General features: G+C 33.2%; 1 long non-coding RNA gene across 1 annotated transcript in view; it reads left to right on the top strand.

Annotated features, from left to right (window-relative positions):
• Window positions 1–23457, top strand: part of LOC109491384 — a 251974-nt gene that overhangs the window by 31207 nt on the left and 197310 nt on the right. The window contains exons 6-9 of the long non-coding RNA XR_002735852.2: window positions 8277–8344; window positions 15150–15330; window positions 15779–15932; window positions 19975–20121. This is a non-coding gene — a long non-coding RNA (uncharacterized LOC109491384). The remainder of the gene's footprint in view (window positions 1–8276; window positions 8345–15149; window positions 15331–15778; window positions 15933–19974; window positions 20122–23457) is intronic.

Below are 23457 nucleotides of genomic sequence, written 5' to 3'. Positions count from 1 at the left end.
TGTTGTTTTTTTTTTTTATAACTAATTGTTGCTGATTGACTTATTATTTTCAAAAGTGTCCTGGTACATACATTAACCATGTGTTCTAATTAAATATAGGCTGCTTTGCCAGAGTATTTCTAGAAGTAAATCTTAGGTTTGTTCTGACACCAGGAAGGATTCTTTTAGATGTCTCTTTCTCTGATTCTTTCTGATAAACTAGCTGGCCTACCAACAGTTTACCTTATTGCTCTATGGAACTGCTATGACACTTCTTAATTACTTATCTTCAAAATGTGCATTGACTTTTGAGAGCAACTTTAGACTTGAAATTCCCACACTATGTTCCAAATAAAGTCAGTTCCTTTGGGGAGAGATTGAAACTCTTTTTATATGGCCTGCCTTTCTCATTGGTCAAAATCTCTGTGCCACTTCTCTGGAGTTGTGGGCAGGGACAGTGCCCATTTCTAAACGAGTAACTTTAAGACATACTATAAGCCAAGAGAGTATGATGTTGACATGAATATAAATAGAGATTAGTGGAATAAGATAGATGGTCCAGAAATAGACCCATGCATATATGAGCAATTGAATTTTGACAAAGTTAACAAGGTAACTCAATGGGGAAAGATAGTTTTTTTTTTTTTCAAAAATTAGTGCTAAAACAACTGAATGCTCATACACAAATAAATCTTGTCCTTGAATTTATGTACAAAATTTATTCTTAATAGGTCATAGGCATGAAAATAAAAATTAAACTTACAAAGCTTCTAGATGACATCCCAAAGATTTGATGTCTAGGGACAAGATTTGAAGACATAAAGAATTTTATAGCAGATACAACAAACACTTAACATGAAAGAGAAAAAATCTGGACATCATAAAAAAAAAAACACTTTTGTTCTTTGAAAACCATCCTTAAGGAATGAAAAGGTAAGCCATAACCGAAAGAAAATATTTACAGCCATATTATGACAAAGGAATCGAATCCAGAATAAATGAAAAACTCAGATATAAGAAAATCCAATAATAAAATGTGAATAAACATTTGAATAGACTCTTCCAAAAGATATATGAGTTAATAATAATCTGAGAATGATTTTCAAAATCTTTGAAATTCATCTCAAGTTAAAGTACTTCTCATCCAGGGTGGGCTTGTTTAAACTGGAGACTGATAGTCTTTATTTTTCCAGCTTACACAGTTTCCGGTCAATACAAGTGGTTTTAACACATGCAGTTTGGGGAATATAAGGCAGAAAAAAGTAAAGGACAGGATGTTGTCATCACTTTATTCTGTTAAGAGTATGCTTTCAGTCCCTTTCAAGGAAACGGGTGTGGGCTTCGCAAATAGAGACTGATGATCTTGTTGAAAACAATAGCCTAGTATCTAAAGGTTGAGAAGCCTGCTGAAGCAACCTGAATACGAGCTGAGGTTCGAAAATCTCTGTACTTCCAAGGGCAGCAGGCTACATGTGAGCATTTCCCACAGAAACAAAATGTCCACCTAGATGGTCTGGTCAATGACTCCTGAGAGATTGGATTTGTAATGCTGAAAGTCCAGAGGACAAGCTGTGAATTATCTGCTAATAGCCAGAGAAGATGCACATCATGTCAAAGACACTCTATTTTTTTTTTATTTTTATTTTTTAAATGTTTATTATTTTTGAGACAGAGAGAGACAGAGCATGAACGGGGGAGGGTCAGAGAGAGGGAGACAGAGAATCTGAAACAGGCTCCAGGCTCTGAGCTGTCAGCACAGAGCCTGATGCGCGGCTCGAACTCACAGACCGCAAGATCACGGCCTGAGCCGAAGTCGGACACTTAACCGACTGAGCCACCCAGGTGCCCCCAAAGACACTTTAGAGAAAGATCACCAGAGATATAGGATCTCTATGCCCTACATTCTTTATGCCCATGAAAATGCCTTTAAGGGGAAAGTCAGCTTTAAGCATCTGTCACATCCAGGGACAATCTACATCTGACTTCTTCCAGTCAAATGAGAATATTTTTGTGAAGAGCAGCCAGCTCTGGGTCTTGTCTGAAATTTCATCCCCAGCATAGAGAAGGAGCTAGCATCTCAAGAGTAGATTTAATTAGGTAATAATATGGAAATACAAGAATTATTTTTTTCTGCCTAAAAGAAGTGCCAGTTTGGGGTCATATTGGTAATGATTGGCAGTGGGCAAATATTAAATTTGTTTTTATAAACACATGATATTAAAAATATTAACCAGATTCAGAAATATGAATACTAAAATAATACTATGATTATATTTCAGAGATTACACCTTAATTAAAATAGAAACAAAGTAGAATTGTCAAAATTTTGATATTTTATAGTTTTCTTAGGGAAAAGTGGGGGAAAAAATTCCAAAATAGGTTTGTCCTATCTCCTATGCAACTATGCTTCTTTCTGTTGGCTTCTTAGACTAAAAATCAAGATTATGTTAAGAAATATCCTATTATATAAATTTTGTATATTTTATTTTCAATCTTGACATGGACCAATATTGTTTACTATAGTATCTCTTACATAATTTCAACAGAAATCAGAGAGTGAATAATCATGATAAATATAATAAACTAAATGGTCAAATTTAAAATGAAGCAAGATACTTATCAATTTACTTTTCAGTAAGATATTGTCTGGTTAAAAAGAAAAATATGGGAGAGAGTGAGAGTCAATTTAATTACATCTGAATTCAGACATTTAAAAATCTCTTTTGACTCATTCACCTTCGTACAGCTTAGTATTGCCCTTCTACTTGTCAGTTTAGAATTAGCTGTCAAAATTTTCTGGTTTCATGTCAGTCTTTCTCTTCATTTTTAAACCATTTTATCTTAAGGGGAATGTATAGTAAAAAATCCTTAGATAAACCTGTGTTTGAACCCCATGTTCTGTCACTAATTAGACATGTAACATTATTTTCTGAATTTTATTTTATTTTTAAAAATTGTAATGTTAATTTACTTTTGAGAGAGACAGAGAGACAGACACAGAGTGCGAGTGGGGGAGGGCAGAGAGAGAAGGAGACAAAGAATCTGAAGCAGGCTCCACAAGCCCAACGTGGGGCTCTAACTCAAGAACCTCGAAATCACCAACCGCAAGATCGCGACCTGAGCCCAAGTCAGACGCTTAACCGACTGAGCCACCCAGACGCCCCTGTTTAATTTTAAAGTAGAAATGATAAAATCTGTTAGCTGATCAAATTAGATGAATTAATGGATAAAACACCTAGCACAGATTAGTTCCTTAAGAAATATAATCCCTTTTGCTGCATACCAAACTGTCCCTTTCAAGTTGGAAAATGTTACCTTCTTACCAATCAATTTAAAAGTTTATACAAAAACTACTTATATATCATATGTCAGAATGAAAAAAACGTTGCAATAAATAAATGATTGCATCATAACTTCCAAATGTCAGTTTTATCAAGAAATTTTTAAGTTTCTTAATGTATTTTCCAAGCACTAACAAAAAATGATAACTTTTTACTTATATTACAAATTTCACTTCAGATGCCACTAGAGGGACTTGTATTATCAGAAGTGTCTTTCAGAAGCATCAGTAGAAAATGTAAGAGGAAAATGCATTAAAGTGAAAATGCCAGGTAGTGATTTCTAGATTTAGAATTTCAACATTTTGTGAAAAATAAAAACTATTTTCCCACATTGATTCATCTTACTTCTATAGACTTTATTTCACAATAATTGGTATTTAGTGAACTACTAAAAATTATTATATCTCACATTCAATTTTAAGTAATTAAAAATAATGTTTTAAGAAAAAAATTCTTGAATAGTTTGTATTGTGTATGATCTACTGTTAAAAAGGGGACTCTTTTAAGTGTTTTAGGCAGCTTTACCTTTTTTTTTTTCAGTTTGGAGTCACTGTAGTGTCAAAATAAACTCTTAACATATTTCCACTGCTGGTTAAATGAAGACTGAATCAGTGGTTCTGTTAAGATTATATATAATGCATAGAATTCTCTGTAATATGTTCATCTCAAGATGATATCTGTAACAATTGGTTTCGTATTTATTAAGCATCTAGTACACTGAAGGAACTTTGCCCTGGATAGATACAAAGATGAAAAGATGCACAAGGCATCATCCATATCATCAAAAGAAATTACAACTTCTGACATAAATTTATCTCTCAGGATATCAAGAAGAGATGAAATACTCAAATTAAGATGAATATTTAATTCACAAAGCTACTTTTAAGAAAGTAGTGAACCCAATATAGGAGAATCTCAGGGTGAATAACCCAGAACTGCAGTGAGGATGAGCAGAAGCAATTAAGGAAGATCCAGGAAAGCATGAAGGAAGGGGACGGCATGGCATGTGAGATAGCTCAATGGTAAAGTGTAATTTGTTAAAAATAAACAGAAATGAAAACTGTAGTTTGGTTAGCTAGAAAAATATTTTGAAGTCTAAAAACAGTTCCTGGCCTTACTACATGTTTTGAAAAACAGGAAAGTTTTATGTGTATGTTACTTTTTCAGTGTAGTTAAAAAGGGAAAAATTAAAATATTCTTACTATTGTGAACCTCATTTTTTCCATAATTTCTTTCTTGGTTTATGTTTTTGAGCAGCCAATTAAATAGAGGAAAGCCATTAAAATAAGGCAAAGGATCCACATGAAGAACATTTGATTTTCCCTTTAAACTTTATTTTGTATTAAGTTTACCAATGCAATAGATGTATCTTCTTTAAATTGTGAAGTGACACTAAAGGCTAACAACAAAAACAACAATAAAAACAAACAGTAATGCTAATAGAGTAGATTTTACAAGTTCTCATCATAAGAAAAAATTGTAACTGTTTATGGTAATGGATGTTCACTAGACTTATTTAGTAATCATTTCACGATATATTCAAATATCCAATCATAATGTTGTATACCTGAAACTAATATATTGTTATATGCCAATTATGTCTCAATTAAAAATATTTTGAAAGTTAGATCAAGACATTTCATAAGTCTACGCTTGTTTTGCCTGTGAATTTGAGGAATTTGACATTTGATAGTTAGGTCCAAAGTGAAACTCTTAAAAATAAATAAATAAATAAAAATTTTTCTCTCCATTCCCCAGTTTCATAGATAGCCTTTGGGGTGGTGATCTCTACCTGTACCACTATTCAAGGTACTCTGATAAGAGAATTACTCTCTGTAAATTTGTGTGAAGTTGAAACATAAACAGCTGTTTTATTCCTGGCCCAGGTAAAAGCTCTCCTAAGGCTTTTTTGATTCCCAAAGAATCTAATTGTCTTATGACTTCCCCAAGTTCTTCTCTGTTCATATCAAACTACATTCTTAGAACATACTAGAACACACCTTTCAGCTTCTCTGGGAGAATACAAGTGTCTCATTATCACACAAAACAAATGAACAACAACAAAAAACCAACAATGAACAGTAATTCTGTGGTCACCCTCCCCTACTATGGTCCATTCCTTTGAGGCACATACCCTCCACTTTAGAGTTTTTCATGATATTTGCCTCCTATGTTTATGCTATAAAGAAACAATGTCTTTCATTTTCAGGCTAATATCATCATGCATGCAAATTACATAACATGAGTCATAGCACACATGCTGCTTTATGTTTGGGTATTACATTTTTTTTTTGTTTTTGTTTCTGTGTTATCTGAATCTCTCTACTTTTTTCCTTTTTGCAAGCTTTATCTTTCTTGACATCTTCTATCTACTCCAAGCATAACACCCCAGCCATTAATCTCACGATGTTCCCTGACCAAGTTCTAACCCATGCTAAGAACCAAGTGTTTATTCTTTCATTCTCTTCTCTTGATTCATGTAACCTTATACATAAGGTTATGAGTGTGTATGTGTGTATATATATAATATATATATATGTATATATATATATACACACATATATATTATATATATACAAGGAATATATTTTTGTCATGTTTTGAATTTAAAACTAAGATTGTATTATATACTGCAATCTATATCTTTCTATTTTCACTCAATAATTGATGGAATCATTTAGAAAAATGAAAATTGTTCAAATAGACAAATAGAATTGTCATTTTTTGTAATACCTTCATAATATTACATGTCTGAGATACAAATCATTTACTTAACCATTTTATTATTAAGGTACATTCACTTTGTAATTTTTTATCACTATGAATATGCTATAGGATATATCTTTATATATATATTGCTAGTTTTATATCTATAAGATATAGGCCCTGGGCTGCATTGTCATTAAATTTTGGTAAAAGTCAGCTTACATGCTATTTAGGTTTTTCTGTTTGTTTGTTTTTTAAAGTTGATTTATTTTTTTGTGAGAGAGAAAGAGAGTGTGTGTGCAAGCCTGGGGAGGGGCAGAGAAAGGGAGAGAGAGAATCCCAAGCAGGCTCCACACTGCCAGCAGGGAGTCCAACACAGAGCTTGAACTCTAGAACTGTGAGATCATGACTTGAGAGTCTGTTGCTTAACTGACTGAGCCCCCCAGGTGCCCCCATGCTGTTTACGTTTAATTTGCGTATATCTTCAGTGTCATTTATCATACAATCCAGTGTTAATTTGGCCCAGTTTTTGTAATCGTATGTTTGTCTCTTAATTTGTTAATGAATTGAATCTACTGAGAGATTGATGCAATTTTAAAATACTTGAAATACTGTTATAAGCTGTGTGCCAGTCACAATTCTTTCTTGCAAATAGCACTTCTGAATAGCTTAGGCAAAAAAGGAATTTACTGTAGTATATCAACCATTCAGTATATCTCCAATAGAGTTCAGAGCTTTTCAGACTGAAAAATGCACAGACCTCCTCAACATATTGCTGACAAGCTCAAGTCCAATGTAGCTGGGTACAGACACAGGAGAAAAAAAATGTTCTGATGACACAGAAAAAGGAACTTAATGTTGGACATTAGCCTCCTTAGACTCCAGGACTTGCAATTTCTTCCTCTTCTCCCCTGAAGCAAATGGCCTCTGTATGCTTTTGCATTTGAATCAGGTTGAAAGAAGCCTGGTAGCTAAGTTCTGCCTTCTAAATGGAGACTTGGAATATGTAATGTGAGAAACCAAAATAGAAGACACATGTTCCTGAGGTGCTGGCTGCCTTTAGTATGACAACTGTGTGTGAGGGTCTTAGAATAGAATAGAATAAATACTTAGAATAGTATTTATTTTTTAAATAAATTACTTTTTTAATTTCCTAATTGTTTTATTTAATATTTTTAATGTATGTTCACTGGTGAAATTAATAGTTTTATTTTTTGTATTAAATTTAACTTTTATTTTTATTTTTTTTGGGGGGGGACAGAGAGAGACAGAGCATGAACGGGGGTGGGGATGAGAGAGAGGGAGACACAGAATCGGAAACAGGCTCCAGGCTCTGAGCCATCAGCCCAGAGCCTGACGCGGGGCTTGAACTCACAGACCGCGAGATCGTGACCTGGCTGAAGTCGGACGCTTAACCGACTGCGCCACCCAGGCGCCCCTAAATTTAACTTTTAAATTTAAATTAAATTTAATTTAATTTTTTATTAAAATTAAAATTATGATCGCTTCTGGAAATGGTATTTAAAATAACATTGTGATTATTTGTTATGAATTAGATAGCAGCTATAGAAACCATATTTAAAAAGAAGTGGAAATTTGTGTGTATATGTGAAATACTTGAAATTCTTTAAGAATTATTATATTTTTATTCAAATTATTCTCTCTCACCAATAGTTTGATTTTATGGTGGATATATTCTGATTGTTCATGTTGCTTTTTCTCTACATGTTGGACTTTCTTGGGTATGGTGTTGCTTCCCAGGAGTTTTTAATTATATTTTTCTATCAAATTTTTAGGCTGAAATTTTCAGACCAATGTCTAATTTAGAAAATAATTTAGACAGTTTTGTGTGCTTCTTCAACTCTTTCAGCCATTAGAGAATTTTTTATTAGAATCTGTCACATTTTATTAGAAAGTTATATACAAAACTATTTCAATAGATTCATTTTTTCATCAATGTATATATTTGCAAAGATATTTATAGTGATTTTTATGCCAATCATCCAAATTTAAGCCCTCCTTTCTGATATGTACCCTAAATTCTATAAAGAGGCAAATTCTTGAATGACCTTTAACAAAAATAAAAGTTTTCACTCAGTTTTCCACACTAAGAACTGAAACAGATTCAATAGGATGCTATTATGTATTTATTCATGGTAGGATTCCAATACAAGTACCAATGTATTATAAAAAGATGTTGTATCTACACCCATGGATCATTTAGAAATAATTTCTATATTATTTCTTCAGGAAAGACAGTAAACATTTCAAGAGAAATTATTTGCCTACACAGTACCAGAACTAGCCTGATTTAAAAGGTAAGAATATTAATTAACTTTCAGTGGTACAAGTGTTTGTGTGAAGAATGCTGTAGTACAAAATAAATTTGAGATTTAATTGGTAGGAAGACCGTATTAATACCGAGTAGAGTCCACAAAATACTCCTGGGAATATTAGAGTATTTCTACTACTGTAAATTTTAATATTCTAAAAAGAAAGAGTAATTTACAGTAAAATTTTTAAAAATCAGATGTTTAGAATATCAGTTGAAAATATTAATTATGAGCTGTCACAGCCAAGAGACAAGACAATTAAATGAAGTGTGGTATCCTGGACGGATTGTGGGATTAAAAAAAAAAAAGATAAAAACCAAGTTGACCAGCTATAAAACTACAATAAAATAATTTTATAATTCTTCCCAATACTCACTGGGACCTTTATTTAAGAACTTTTGAGAACTGAATTTATTCTTTTAGGTTTTCAAATCCTTCAAGGCCAAGTGATGTTACAATTTCAGTGTACTGAATTGCCCCAAATCTGAGAACTCTAGAAAGCGATTTTATTTTTTTTTATTTATTTTTATTTTTTTTTCAACGTTTATTTATTTTTGGGACAGAGAGAGAGAGACAAGCATGAACGGGGGAGGGGCAGAGAGAGAGGGAGACACAGAATCGGAAACAGGCTCCAGGCTCTGAGCCATCAGCCCAGAGCCCGACGCGGGGCTCGAACTCACCGACGGCGAGATCGTGACCTGGCTGAAGTCGGACGCTTAACCGACTGCGCCACCCAGGCGCCCCAGAAAGCAATTTTAACTTTGCTTTCTAAAAGGAAATCGATGCCAATGATTAAAATTATTGAAACATTATTGCTTTGAGAGGTATTTCTTATGAGAGGATGAACACAACAGATTTATAGAAATATACTTGAATTTAAAGAGATTAGTAAATAAATTTGAATGTAAGAGTCTTTTTATTACATTTGAGCTCTCAATGAGTTAAATGTCAAGGAATTTTCTATATATATATATTCACGTTTCATTTTCAGTCCATTATAAATATGTTACAGGAAAATGAAAAGTTGTTCATGTAAAAAGTTACAATTGGACAATAAAACAAGATAAATATTTTACTATCAATTTTAAGAAGAGTTATATTACGTTAATGAATCCTGAATTGCTAATACTATTTCTATGTTCAGTAGAGCATCTCTAAGATTCACAAGAAACAGCATAGCCCATTTGGACAAAGCCCAACTCTATTTGTCCATCAATCACCTATCGATGGGCTTACATATGTATATTCACTGTTTTAACTGGGTATCTTTTTGTCATCATTACACTGGCTAATGAAATTTCAAATATCTAGTAACCTCAGAAAATATACAAATAGCTGAATTTATTCTTTGGTATTAAATAAAAAATAAATTTTTAAATATATCATATCTATAATATATGATGCTTAAGGGTTTCATACACATGACTTATTTAATCTTTAAAACTTCCCCTGAAATTATGATTATTATTAAATTCATTTTAGATATATATAGAAATTTGTAGCTTTGGGGGTCACAATAATAAGGAGTCCTTGAGTAAATGGAGGAGGCCATAAAGCGGGGCAGGATAGATTCACTTCTCAGGTCATGAATGTTCATAAGAAGTATAATACATTTGAATTTATCACAGAGACAGGCTTTGACCAATACATCCCAATGTATGTGTTTTGTCATTGACAGCTATATGTTGCTTTATCAATTGTTAGCTCATTCAATTTATTATGCATTATATCTGAATGAGATTTTTCAATATTTTGTGCTGAGTTACAAATGAATAAATTAATAAAGTTTAAATTATATAAGTAATTATAAGATCTGCTACAAAGCAGGATATGATGTACAAATGACTTGATAGAAATTGATTTTGTATTTCTTGACACAATGCTAATAGCATTAGTTGAAAAGTAAAAATATCAGTTAATCAACTCATCCAACCTATAATCTATCAGTGAATTTCATCACAACCTTCTTCCTCTTAAATCCCCCCACCTCCTCCTCTTCTTTGTGCTTCCTCTTCTTCTTCCTCACAAACTGGTTCCATTGTTTGTTGTATCTAACTCCAACTTTAATTTTCAATAGTGAGCTGTTAATATAATTGTTTAACATATTCATCTAGGCTTAACAGAATTGTCTCAAGAATAATGATTCAAATTTCAGCAGGAAAAGTAATGCAACAATATATTTTTAAGAACTCTTCTGAATCATATGGCCAAGAAAAAATTGCTTTTCTTCCTAATAATGTTTCATGATAACATAGACCAAGCTAGTGATTTAACCTACAAATTTAATCAGAATGATTTCCTTTGTATGAAATTTATTTCTACTTAAGGATCTCTTTAATGTCTTAGACATTTTGGATTATACCAAACATTATAGTCAATAAAATTACATAAGTGGACAATCAATTCAAATATTGATAGATAACATATTCATTAAAAACATTTTTAAATAGATCAGATGCTTTTGTTTGTACAAAAGTATCACAACCAACTTTATATAGTTTAATTTAAAATTAACCACTGAGTCTGCCTCTCAGTTTATGTACTGAACATATATATTTTGATATTCCCCAAAGGATTACCTAAAAGCCACTTATCAAGAGAATATCTTACAGTGATTATCTTCTAGTTGGTTTTTCATTACTTCAAAAGCATTTATTTCATTGCAAAAGTTTACATTTTTATTCTGCCATATTGAACATTTAGAACAAATCAATGAAGCAACTTTCTCAATCTACAAAATTTTATTTCATTAACTGTAAAGAAGGAATAAATAAAACAATTATATGTTACATATACATTGCTCATGGTTAGTAGTTTTCTAAATACATGGCAATTAACAAGGCAAATGTAGTATTTAGCATCGACATCTGACACATCGGACCATTTGGGGTTATAGGTGTTGTTTCAATGTTTTGTCATGTATGACTAATTTTCTATGGAATTATAAATAGCCATTGTAAAATTTAATGCTACTTAGCATGTAAATAATCAGACTTTTTTGAAGAGATGATGCTTGCCACTTTGACATTTTTCATGACATAAATCACCTATTATATAAGAGCAAAATCTCTTGAGGAAACAACCTAGAATAAAATAATTCTTTAAACTAATTTCCCCAGACACATTTGCAACACTAATGTTTACAATAGGATTTTACGATATGTTCAAAAATAAAATGTCTGCATTATATGAGTTCTTTGTTATAGTTGTTGATTTTTTCTCTCATACTAATTAGTGGTATGTCTTGAATAAATCAGTGAATTCTTCTATGCTTTATTCTGCTGATTTGTAAAGACATTTACTTGAATAACTGCCAGTCTGTTTCCAATAGTAAAATTGTAAGATTCTATGTACTATATTTCCTGATGGAAGATATCAACAGAAGAACTATAAACAAGATGCTTGATGAAAGGACCTCCCTCTTATTTTATTAAAACATCGTATAATTTACCTCAGATTTTATCAGTTTGATTATGGTTTTGGATTTTGTGATGAAAATATTTATTTGTTTAACTATTAATGTAAATCTAACAAATAACAATTACAAATTTCACTTGATGTGTTAAGTGAAGATTGTCTTTTCCTTAAAATTAAAGTCTTAGATGCATTTAAAGTTATATGTTCTCTGTATATTCAATCAAAATACACTTAGGCATGTAATTAACATGATTAAGGTGGCTTTCAGTGTTATAGCATAATTTCAGTGAAGGGTTTAGATTTTATACCTAATTTGCATTTGCCAGTTTACTAGTTATTTTCCCTTTATTATGTGCAATTAATCAGAAACTATGCTGAAATAGTTTCTTTCCTTCTTCATTTTTTGAATTATTTATGTGACTATATTTATTTTTTTTAATGTTTCTATTAGAAGAATCCGTTTTTAGTTTTAACTTTTTAGAACTGAAAGCATTGCCTCAACTCTACATCCTGACTTCATTTGTAGCTTGGATACATAACATTCAGATTGTATAGATTTTCTCAGTTTAGTAGGAAAAAAGTTAGTAAACATACTAATAATTTTAGGTTAGTGGCTATTATTGTATTAATGCATTGAAGTCATTGATGGATGTAGTAGGCTAAAGAATGGCCCTCCAAAGATATCCACATCCTAATACAAAGATCCTTTAAATATGTAACTTCTATGGTAAAAGGAACTTTGCAAATGTGATTAAGTTAAAGATCTTGAGAGGCGGAGATTATTCTGGATTATTTGGGTGGACTTGATGTAATAACAACGGTAGTTATAAAAGGGAGACAGGAGGATCAAAGACAGAAAAAGGAGATATGATGTCTAAACCAGAAGGTGGTGTGATGTGGTTTCAAAATGAAGAAAGGAGGCATGGGCCAAGAAATGTAGATTGCCTTTAGATTCTGGAAAAAGCAAGGAAATAGATTTTCTCCCCCCAAAGGCTCTAAAATGGATATATCTCTGATAATACCTTGCTTTTAAACTTCTGATCTCCAGAACTATAAAAGAAAAAATTGTATTAAGTCATTAACTTTGAGGTAATTTGTCATTGCAGAATAGAAAACAAGTACAATCGCCTCTTAAGTATGTTTCTTTGTGCCTCTATTTATTCCCTAAATCTTTTGTGAATCTTTTGAATTCAGTGTCTCATGGAAACCAATATTGCTATTATTACTGCACAGTTTTGCTATTTGATATTATTAAACAAAATAAATTAAAATTAATTAATATTTCCCTAATACAATACTACAAACTGTTTTGTTCACACAATAATACAACATTTAAATCTGATCTCATTAATAGAGATTGAAATCATTCTGTTTAATAGTTGCATAATATTTCATAGTGTGAATGTGCTAACAGTTTAACTACTCTTCTATAAATGAATATTTAATGTTTCCTTTATTTTTTAACTACTAAAATATTGCAATAAAATCTAGTTGATCTTATCTTTCAACATTTAATCACTTTTATAATTTCTTCTACAGTATGTTTACAATTTCTATTTCTTGGCTAATTTTGATCCTTGTACTTTGCATGTAAATAATCCATATCACCTAGATTTTATGTTACTTTTCTTGATAATAGTATGTAGTAGTCTTTCAAAATCTGTATAAGCTCCTCTTTCATATTGCATATTTCACGATATTTTCTTCTTCCTTCTACATACATATGTACATGCGTGCTCATGTTTGTGTATTTTTTTAATGTTTATTTATTTTTGAGAGAGACAGGGCATGAGCAGGGGAGGGGCAGAGAGGGGGACACACAGAATCTGAAGGAGGCTCCAGGCTCTGAGCTGTCAGCACAGAGCCCAACGTGGGGTTGGGACACACAAACGAGGAGATCATGACCTCAGCTGAAATTGGACACTCAACCGACTGAGCCACCCAGGTGCCCCGTGTTTGTGTATTTTTAATTTGACTCTATCTATTGTTTTGTTTCAAGGACTTGTAGCTATTAAATTCATGTTCCAGGCATCAATGAAGAGAATGAGAGAAGAAAAATAGGCCTTCCTACATCTCAGTTCAGTCAGCAGCTATTTAGTAGCCTTCCAGCCATCAAATCAAAACCTCCACGTGCATCTGTTGCCTAGTACTTGGTCACGAAGCTCTTCCAACTATAAGACATAGCAGAAAATGTCATGTTTTATTTGGATACATCATGCCATAAGTAACATTGAATTTCTATTATAAGGAAGAGAAACAAAATGGGTATTGGGTAGTTTTGAACAGTTTCTGTTGCATATCATTTTTCTAGATGTGACAGTTAAAATGCTTTTATTCTTTTTTCATTCTCTATAGCTTCAAGGTCCTAGATTTTGTTGATTTAGTTTTAGGGTTTTCCTCACAATTTGTCTCATTTCTTTTAGGAAACCTTACTTTACGGCACAATTACAATTTCCCAATCATAATAACATTATCCATTTAGAGTCAATTATGTAAATTGCAAGTCATTACTTACCACTCTTTCCTCAATATGATCCTCATCTTTTATAATATCTTAGTTCTGATTTAATTGTCATTTTGTTGTTGTTTTTCGTAATTATTTTCCTCAGAACACATGGGTGATAGATATTCTGAATCTATTTAGACCTGAAAATATCATTCCATTTCTCTGACAGGTGAATAGTAAGTTGACTATAACTGCTTTGGTCTCGGCAGATTATGTTTCATTGACTGCTAAGTTTTAATGTTATAAGTAAGTCAGATTTAGTCATATTCTCTTTCCTTTAAAAGTTACTTGCTCTTCTAGAAGCTTATAAGATTTTATATTTACTGTTGGAATTCAAAATATTCCCTAGGATATATCTAAGTAAATGACCTTTTTAATAAATCCTCCTTGGGACCTAGGGAGTCTTGTCAATCTTCAGGCACAAATCCTCCTTCAAATAAAATAAAATTTCTTGATTTGTTTAAATATTATCTCTCTTCTATCACTTCTTTTTTTTTAATTTGAGGACTCCTTTTATACAGGTGAAAATTCTCTTATCTATGCCCTCAACTCATTTTTCATTACTGATTTTCATCATTTATACTCTTTATATGTTTTGTATTTCTTTCAGTAGCTATTCCTGGTCAAGTTAAATTTCAACCATAACTATTTTTTCAGTTTAACTGTTGAAAATTTTAAATTGAAAATCCATTCTGTTTTGTTGTTGTTTCTTTGCAAATTGTTCTATATTTGATATCCTTGATAGACTCTGTTACTTTGTCTCTGTTGACTTCAGTTCCACTTCCTGTGAGATGGCTCATTTTTGTTTCCCCCTTTGTTTTTATTTCCTCACTGGCTTTCTTTGCTTGCTCATGCTTTCAACCACAGTGATGTCACAGGCAATAATCATCCCTGCTAGCTTACATCACCCACCATACGAATGGGAAATAACTCAGCTCACCCGAGCAGCTATATTCATGATCCTCCTCAATGTCAAACCATATCTGCTCTCTATTGTTTGAGAGTTATCTTGACCTCTGATACATAGCATCCATTCACTTTATTTCTGGTAAGTAAACAGAAATGCTTGTTTGTTTGTTTGCTTGCTTGCTTTTTTGCTTTTAGAGATAGAAAATCTGTTTTCCATTTTTCAGTCCAAATAATTTGGAAGAAAATGCCCACACAAAACTCTGGGTGAATATTTGAGTGAAACAATATTCACATTCTATTTTAGGTAGCTCTGTTGATTGGCTCAAAGAATGGTCACATAGCTGAGTACAGGCTGTTCAGGCACAAAGCATTTATGAAATGAGAAATTTATTTCTCCACTGAGTTTATATTTGAAAGGAAAGACCTGTAGTGGCTGGAGGTGCTCTTCACATCATGCATAGACTCACAACTCAACACAGATGAGAAAAGAGCTGAAAAACAGGCACACTTTGTGTACCTGAGAAACAGGCTTTTTGAAGCTTGTGTTACATCTAAAGTTTGTAATAGATGCCTCTTTGTTGAAAAAGGTCATCAAGAGAGTGTGACTGCTGGTTCATCGCTGAGCTCAAACCAGACAACACATCCAGAAGCTTCTCCTCACCCATCCCACACCCTGGAAATATATGTTCTGTCCACCATTCCCATACCAGAAGCTATTTTCAAGGATGCAACTTTGAGAGAGTAAGTGTTATTGAGACCATCTGAATAGTATACTTGCCTAAACCTAGTTAAGGCCTCTGTATAAACATTTAAGATTCTGTTGGGTAGGTGCTGAGATCTCATCTTGTAGCTGTTGAAGACAAACCTCAAAGGTAAGTTCCCTTGATTGTTAAAACTGCCACCTACCAATGGAGTGGTCTGCTTCTTTCTTTGGTTTCTCCTTGCCCTCCATGTACAGGGGCCAGTTTGTAAACCAACACTCTTTTGTTAATGAATTTAAATTATAATTTTTGAGTTATCATAAATAATGAATTTTCACCATCTGAACAAATTTGTGTAACTTAAGCCTGGGTCAAGAAATAGAACATCATTATTACTCCAGAAGCTTCTCTTATGCTCCCCACTAGTTAATCAGTAACATCCAAGGGCAACCCTGTCCTGTGGTCTCATAGTGTAGATTAGCTTCACCAGTTTTGAATTTTATATAAATGGAACATATATGAATTTTTTGGTCTGGATTCTTTGGCTCAATATTTTGTTTATGAGATGCATTAATATTTTCATGTGTAGTTATTGTTTTTTTATTCCTGCTGATATTCTGGATTCCATTGTGTGACTATACCTCAGTTTATCTGCTTTTCTGCCGATAAGCATTTAGGTAGTTTCTGTTGGAAGCTATTATTTATAGTAATGCTCTGAACATACTGGAACTCGGTTTTCTTTATATTTATTTTTTTAATGTTTATGTATTATTTTGAGAGAGAGACAGATAGAGCATGAGGAGGGGAGAAGCAGAGAGAGGGAGACACAGAATCTGAAGCAGGCTACAGGCTCTGAGCTGTCAGCACAGAGCCCGATGCAGGGCTAGAAATCAAAGACTGGGAGATCATAACTTGAGCCGAAGTCAGATACTCAACTGACTGAGCCACCCAGGCGACCCTGGAACTCTTTTTCCAATGAACATACATATGCACTTCTGTTGGAAGCATACCTAGGTGTGTAATTACCAGGTCAAAGGATAGGTACATACTCAGCTTTAGTAGATGCTGACAATTTTCTGTAATGGTTGTAACAGTCCACACTTTTAGCAACAATACATGAGAGTTCTGTTTCTTCCACAGTTTTGCTAATACTGGTATTTTCATTAAAGAATTTTAAAATGTTGAGTTTTCTGTCACTTGCAATAATTTTTTACTATTATAAAAAACCTGCCTGTTTTATTAGCTTTCCTCCTCTGGCTACTGTTTTATGTTACAGAGGGAAGATTGCTCATTCATGTCAAAATGAAGCTTCCATCTTTCTGAAAAACTTCTCGTATTTTATTCCTTTAAATATAAAAATATATATTCTATGTTATATACTTTGCTGTTATTTTCAAATAACAATAACTACACAAAGGCAATGTTCCCATTTTTGCTTTAGTTCTTTGGAGTTACACTGTCATGTGATGAAGGGAAGTTTCATCAATCAAACATTGACTCTGTCCTACCTTTGAGGATAAATTTAGACTATGTATTCATTCTATTTTTAAACAATAAATAAATGAAAAGGAAAATAATTGTGGCATAATTGTTTCTTATAGAAAACTGTGATAGTAAAAAATATATATATTTGTGGGCATGGATGTTAAAAAGAAAATTAAAGACATTATTCTAGTATACTTTTTATTCTTTTAATTGAAATGATGTTATAGATGTTGTAATTATTATAAACTAACGTGTAGTTTCATTATTGTTGAACATGGGAATTCACAAGTAGATTTTTAAATCTGTTGCCTACAATCAAAGTTCATAGACTTTTCAGTGATTCTGTCTCATTTTGGGGACTTAAATAAATGTTTTTAAAGAAATTCTGAGTAAATGATAAATATGGAATGGAGATGGAAACCTCTAGCTAAGAGTCTTCAGCCCTATTTTCAGCTCTGCTCTAGGCCAAATTAGAGTTTGGAGGTGTGGTCAGAAGAAATACCTGTTTGATTGTGGTTCTTGCTAAGTGTGTATTTGAAACCAGCAGATGGAAGAAGTACTCCTTATCTTGTAAAGACTTAGATTCCTAGGAGTTCAGAGTAACCACCTTAGCTCCAGTCCTGGCCATCACCTCATGTTCTTGTTTCTGAGTTATGATAATGAACTAAACATCTTTTACTGTCTCTTAGAATTTACTAATTTAATCTTTAGTGTTGATGCCTTCCCAGGGAGGTTCTAATAAATTGAATTAATTTTATCAGATACCATAGGCTCAAAGGTTTTGAAGGAAACCTCATGTAAGAAATAAGACAATTGTAAAAGGGACTATGCAACAGTTAAAAAAGACTTAATCAGAAAAGATTAAGGGTAGAAAGATGATAGTATATTTCTAAGCAATGGTGATTACAGTTTAGGCAGCTAAACTCATACCTCCTTCATGACGATTTTCATGATATAGCCTTCATGATATTTTCAGACATACTATTATTTATTAATATTTACTTTGATCATGTTTAATTTGTAATTTTAAAATTAGGAGCTTTATTTTAATGTATAAAACATTACAGTTTCATGGGGCACCTGGGTGGCTCAGTCGGTTGGGTGTCCGACTTCGGCTCAGGTCATGATCTCACAGTTTGTGGGTTCGAGCCCCGTGTTGGGCTCTGTGCTGACAGCTCAGAGCCTGGAGCCTGCTTCGGATTCTGTGTCTCCCTCTCTCTCTGCCCCTCCCCTGCTCACACTCTGTTTCTCTCTCCTTAAAAAATAAACATTAAAAAAAAATTTTTAAACATTACAGTTTCGTTAGAGATTGTAAATAATTTCATTTTTTACTTTTTAATCTACAGATATTAATTAGTGCTTGAAACTATCCCATTTTCCTTTCTTTTTGTGGCATAAGGGAGACTGAATTTCTTAGGTGCCTTGCTATTAGGTAGGATCATGTGCCTAGTTATAAAATATATAATGAAAGTGGAAGTGACATTTCCCAAATTTTTCTTTTTCCTCACTGTATCTAGTGTGTTGGGCTTTCACTGAAATTCTCAAGATCAAAACAAATTAATTTACTGAGTCACCTTAAAGAGGACAATTGTGTGGGCCAGTAAAAACTTGTTAAAAATTCAATAATATAACTTCTGTTTGTTTTATCCTGTAATATTTTGAGGTTGTTTCAGTATACCTTAGCCTGCCTCTTACTAAATACATAATGTACAGAATTACTAATAACTTTTCAGGAATTCATTTTTTCCTTATATTTAGACTTTTATGTGTGCAACACAGTGAAGTTCTCTGTTTCTTCCAATTTATTGTTAACCTATTCCTGTATTGATGATACGGTATTCAAGCTAAGAAAATTTTATCAAATTCCTTTGGTGGTTCATTGAATCTATAGAGTTGAAAGTTTTGAATATTTGCATTGATATTTGTTTTAACATTTTCTCTTATTTAAAGGGAATATCTTATCCTCATGTTGTATAGAAGTGCAATGAAAAGATTCTCAATATATATGGTATAAAATTCTAATTAATTAAAGACAATGATAATCATAGCTTCATTCATTGAATATACTATACGCCAGATGTTACTAGTGCTTTACATATGCTAGCTTATTTAACCCCACCCTGTGATGTACACTATTATCTCTATGATATACATGAGGAAACTGAGGAACAAATATATTAATTTATTTACTGCTGTGTACTGAATGTTTTTGTCCCCCCAAAATTCATCTCTTGAAATCTAATCCCTAGCATAAAGGTATTAGAGGTATTGGAAGTAGGGTCTTTGGAAGTTTATCATGTCATGAGGGCAGAGCTCTGATGAGTGTGATTAGTGCCTTTATAAGAAGAGGCCAGAGGGGCTCCTAGGTGGTTCAGGCAGTTAAGCATCTGACTCTTGATTTTAGCTCAAGTCATAATCTCACTATTTGTGAGATCAGGTCCTGTGTCAGTCTCCACACTGACAGCATGGAGTCTACTTGGGATGTTTTCTCTCCCTCTCTCTCTGCTCCTCCCCCACTCACACTCACATGTTCTCTCTCTCTCTCTCTCTCTCTCTCTCTCTCTCTCTCTCTCTCAAAATACTTAAACTTAAAAAAGAAAAAAGAAGAGGCCAGAGGGCCAGTTTGCTCTCTTTCTACCATGTGAGGATACAACAGGAAGTCAGCAGTCTGCAATCCAGAAGAAGGCCTTCACCAGAACCTGATCATACTAAAACCCTGATCTCTACTTCCAGCCTCTAGAACTGTGAGAAACATTTTTTTCTTATTTCTAAGTGTAAGTCTTTACACTTTGTTATATCACTTCAATTGACACACTTTGCCAAGGTCAGCCTTTAAACAGCAAAAGCAGAATTCACACACAGAAAAGATTCCAGAGACTAAGATTTATATGTTATGTTGAGTTTCTAAAAATGAGTACAAAAACCTTACTTATTTAATAAATAAATAAGTTTCGTCTTTAAAAAAATTAGTATGCTTTATTTGTCAAGATACAGTAAACAAGCCTCATATTTTTTTGGCTCAGAAAACTTAAAAGTCCAGGGAAACCTCTGACTTCAGGTATGTCTAGATTCAGACTCGAGAGATATGATCAGGGCTTAGTCTCTCCTTCTAGACTTCTTGGCTGTATTTTCTCTGGATTCATTACATTTTCATGCAAGTTTATTCTGCGATCAAAAAGGAACACTGTAGGTCATGTCCTCTTTTCCATGTAGTGAGAGTCTATTCGAGCGTCTTCCTCAAAAGACTAATCTTTTTTTTCTCCTAGAAGCACCAGTAAAGATTTCCTTGGTTGTATCAGTAGCATAATCTGCTGATAGGCTAACGTCACTCAAGAACCTCATTCTCTTCCCTCTCTGGAGCCAAGGGTCAGGGCCATCTCTGAAACCTGGTGGCTGAGTAAGAAAAAGTGAATTTGTCAATAGGAAATTCAAATATCAGTGATGGAAGAGTAGAGAAACCTGTCAAGGAAGAGCCAGCAGCTGTCTATACCAGAAATTTTGCTTGTTTTAAAAAATGTTATTCCATTTCAACACTTAGAAAAAGCTAAATTAATGGATAATCACTTTTTAAAATGTGATTTTAGACTCTTGGTTAGAGTTTCCATATCATTTTTGTAGCCATTGTTTATGCAAAACATCTTTTAAAACACTCAAAATGAATTAATATTTCACAATTTAAAGTGCCAGAAAAACTCAATAATTCAAAATAAACATCCATGTGTGCATTTCTAGAATGTCTGTCATGTTGGCATTCAAATACAGGGATGGTTTCCTTGATTTCCCAAATTATTCATACATATGGGATAAGCCAGCATAATCATACTAAAAATATACCTAGACAAGTCTAACAAAAATTAAGATAGAAGTATCAAAATGATTAGGTCTCTTCTCTCTTCTTATGAGAACAAGAGTTATGAAGCTAGTCACAATACAAATATTAGTGTTTAGTATTATTCTTCTTTAAATATAGTGATAGGAGGAGTAGAAGAGGGGAAATTCAGCATAGATTGAATGCCTGTTGTTTTTCAGATTCAGTGATATGTAGTGTGGTATGCAAATTCATGTATATCTCATTATAAACTCACACCAGTTCTGTGGAAGTTGGTATGATTATTCCTGTTATACAGTTGGAAAATTATATCTCAGTGAGTTATACAGTCGGCTAAAATGAACAAACTGAACAGTTGTAGATCAAACATTTAAAAGTAAGTCTCTAGAAAACCAAAGTTCTTTTAAATTCTATCCAATCATTCATTCACACATCTATCTATTTAGTTATTTTTTGGCTGATTAGCTATTTGGTCAGAATCTGAAATAAGTTAGGAAAAATGATTGCTAAACTCTCATTCTGTTCTAATATATGCATTGCATTGGAAAATTAATTTTTATGGGAATAGTACTTCTTATAAACAGTGACCTACAGATGCTATGTTCTAGATTTATAGACACATTAGTTCAGCAAATATTAAAATAATAAAATCACCAGACTCTTGGGAGAAACTATGAAATTATATATGCTAATTTAATAGCTCCGTTTCTGAAGTGAATACTATTCTGTAACAGTCAGCTGTTGCAATAATATTGCTGCATGACCAGCCTTTCCCAAACTCAGGAGATTTGAATACTAATTATTTAATTTTACACCCAGTGGTCTGTGAGTTGGTTGCTACTCATCTGATCTAAGCTTGACTAGCTCAGCTCCAAACTCTGAGTTGGGTTCAAGTCTGTTCCATGTATATCTAATTCCACTGGGACCAGTGCTACCTGGAATGTATACAAGAAAGGTGACTGAAAGTTCCTAATGCCTCTTAAAACATTGGATCATAAATTTTTCCTCATTCAGGCAAGTCTACTCATTGATTGAAATTAAGCAAAGTAGGGGTGCCTGGATAGCTCAATCTGTTGGGTGTCCGACTTCAGCTCAGGTCATGATCTCACAGTTCGTGAGTTTGAGCCCCGCATCAGGCTCTGTGTTGACAGCTCAGATCTGTGTCTCATTTTCTCTCTGCCCCTCCCCCACTTCTGTTCTGTCTCTCTCTGTCTCTCAAAAATAAATAAGTGTAAAAAGAATTTAGAAATTAAGCAAAGTGTTCACATGAAGGGGATACCTTACATGATGATGCTTGTGGTCCTCATGTGTTACCTCAGACTGTTTTCATTGCTTCTAGTGGAATAACTAGGTTAAATCTTTGTAAACCCTAAAGAGAGGGGTACTGTCACTACTGCTGAAAGAAAGTGATCATTCAATGAAAGTACTACTGCCTCTGGCTAACATACTTGCAATAACCAACATAATGTATTTGGGAATATGGCTTATAGAGATACTGGAGGACCAGGGAGGAAAGAATTTATAGTTGGATAAAATAGGGATTTTTAAAAATGAGAGTAGTCTCTGATAACTCTGGAAAAGGAACATGTTTTATATGTATATGCTGTTGGCTGTTGAAATGGGACAATTGGAAATTTAAATTGGAAAAATAGAAGGCTTATGGTTAAATGGGTGGGATTGCAGAACTGCCTTGGTAGTGTATTGAGGAAGGGCTCAAAATGTTCAGAAAATTAGACTTGATAGAATTGACTTATTATATAAGACCAAAAAATGTACCATTTGATTCTACTCCCTAGGAAGGCCCAGAGAATTTGCCCATGTCTAAAATTATAAAATGTGTGAATAGAGTGGGGATACTCCATTGCATTGTTGAGTAGCTCAGTGGTGTATTTCTTCTGTAGGCCAGGGCTGATGATAGGAAATGTTACGGAATGGGGCTCTCCATTGTCATTGTGGCTTGTAAGTTTACAGAATGGCAGAGACCAGATGATAGCATTTAATTCAGTGGCTAGGTGAACATAATTGCATAATGTCTGTAAGATCAGAAAGGCCTTGACATTAGCTAATAGTTCCTATGGACAAGATAGATGAACAGTCATGAAGTATGTTGCTTGACTTATATAATGCAAAGTGATCAAGACAAGCAGAAGGTTGACGTCAGATAACAAAATAGAAAATCAGTCTCTTAGTTTGCGGAACTGAGTCAGTTCTTAGACATACAAAGTCCATTGATTAAAAGGGAAACTGTGAC

Source organism: Felis catus, chromosome C2, assembly GCF_018350175.1.
Source record: "Felis catus isolate Fca126 chromosome C2, F.catus_Fca126_mat1.0, whole genome shotgun sequence".
NCBI classification, from domain to species: domain Eukaryota; kingdom Metazoa; phylum Chordata; class Mammalia; order Carnivora; family Felidae; genus Felis; species Felis catus.
The sequence above is the reverse complement of the archived record's forward strand: the minus strand, read 5'-3'. Positions and strand labels throughout refer to the sequence as shown.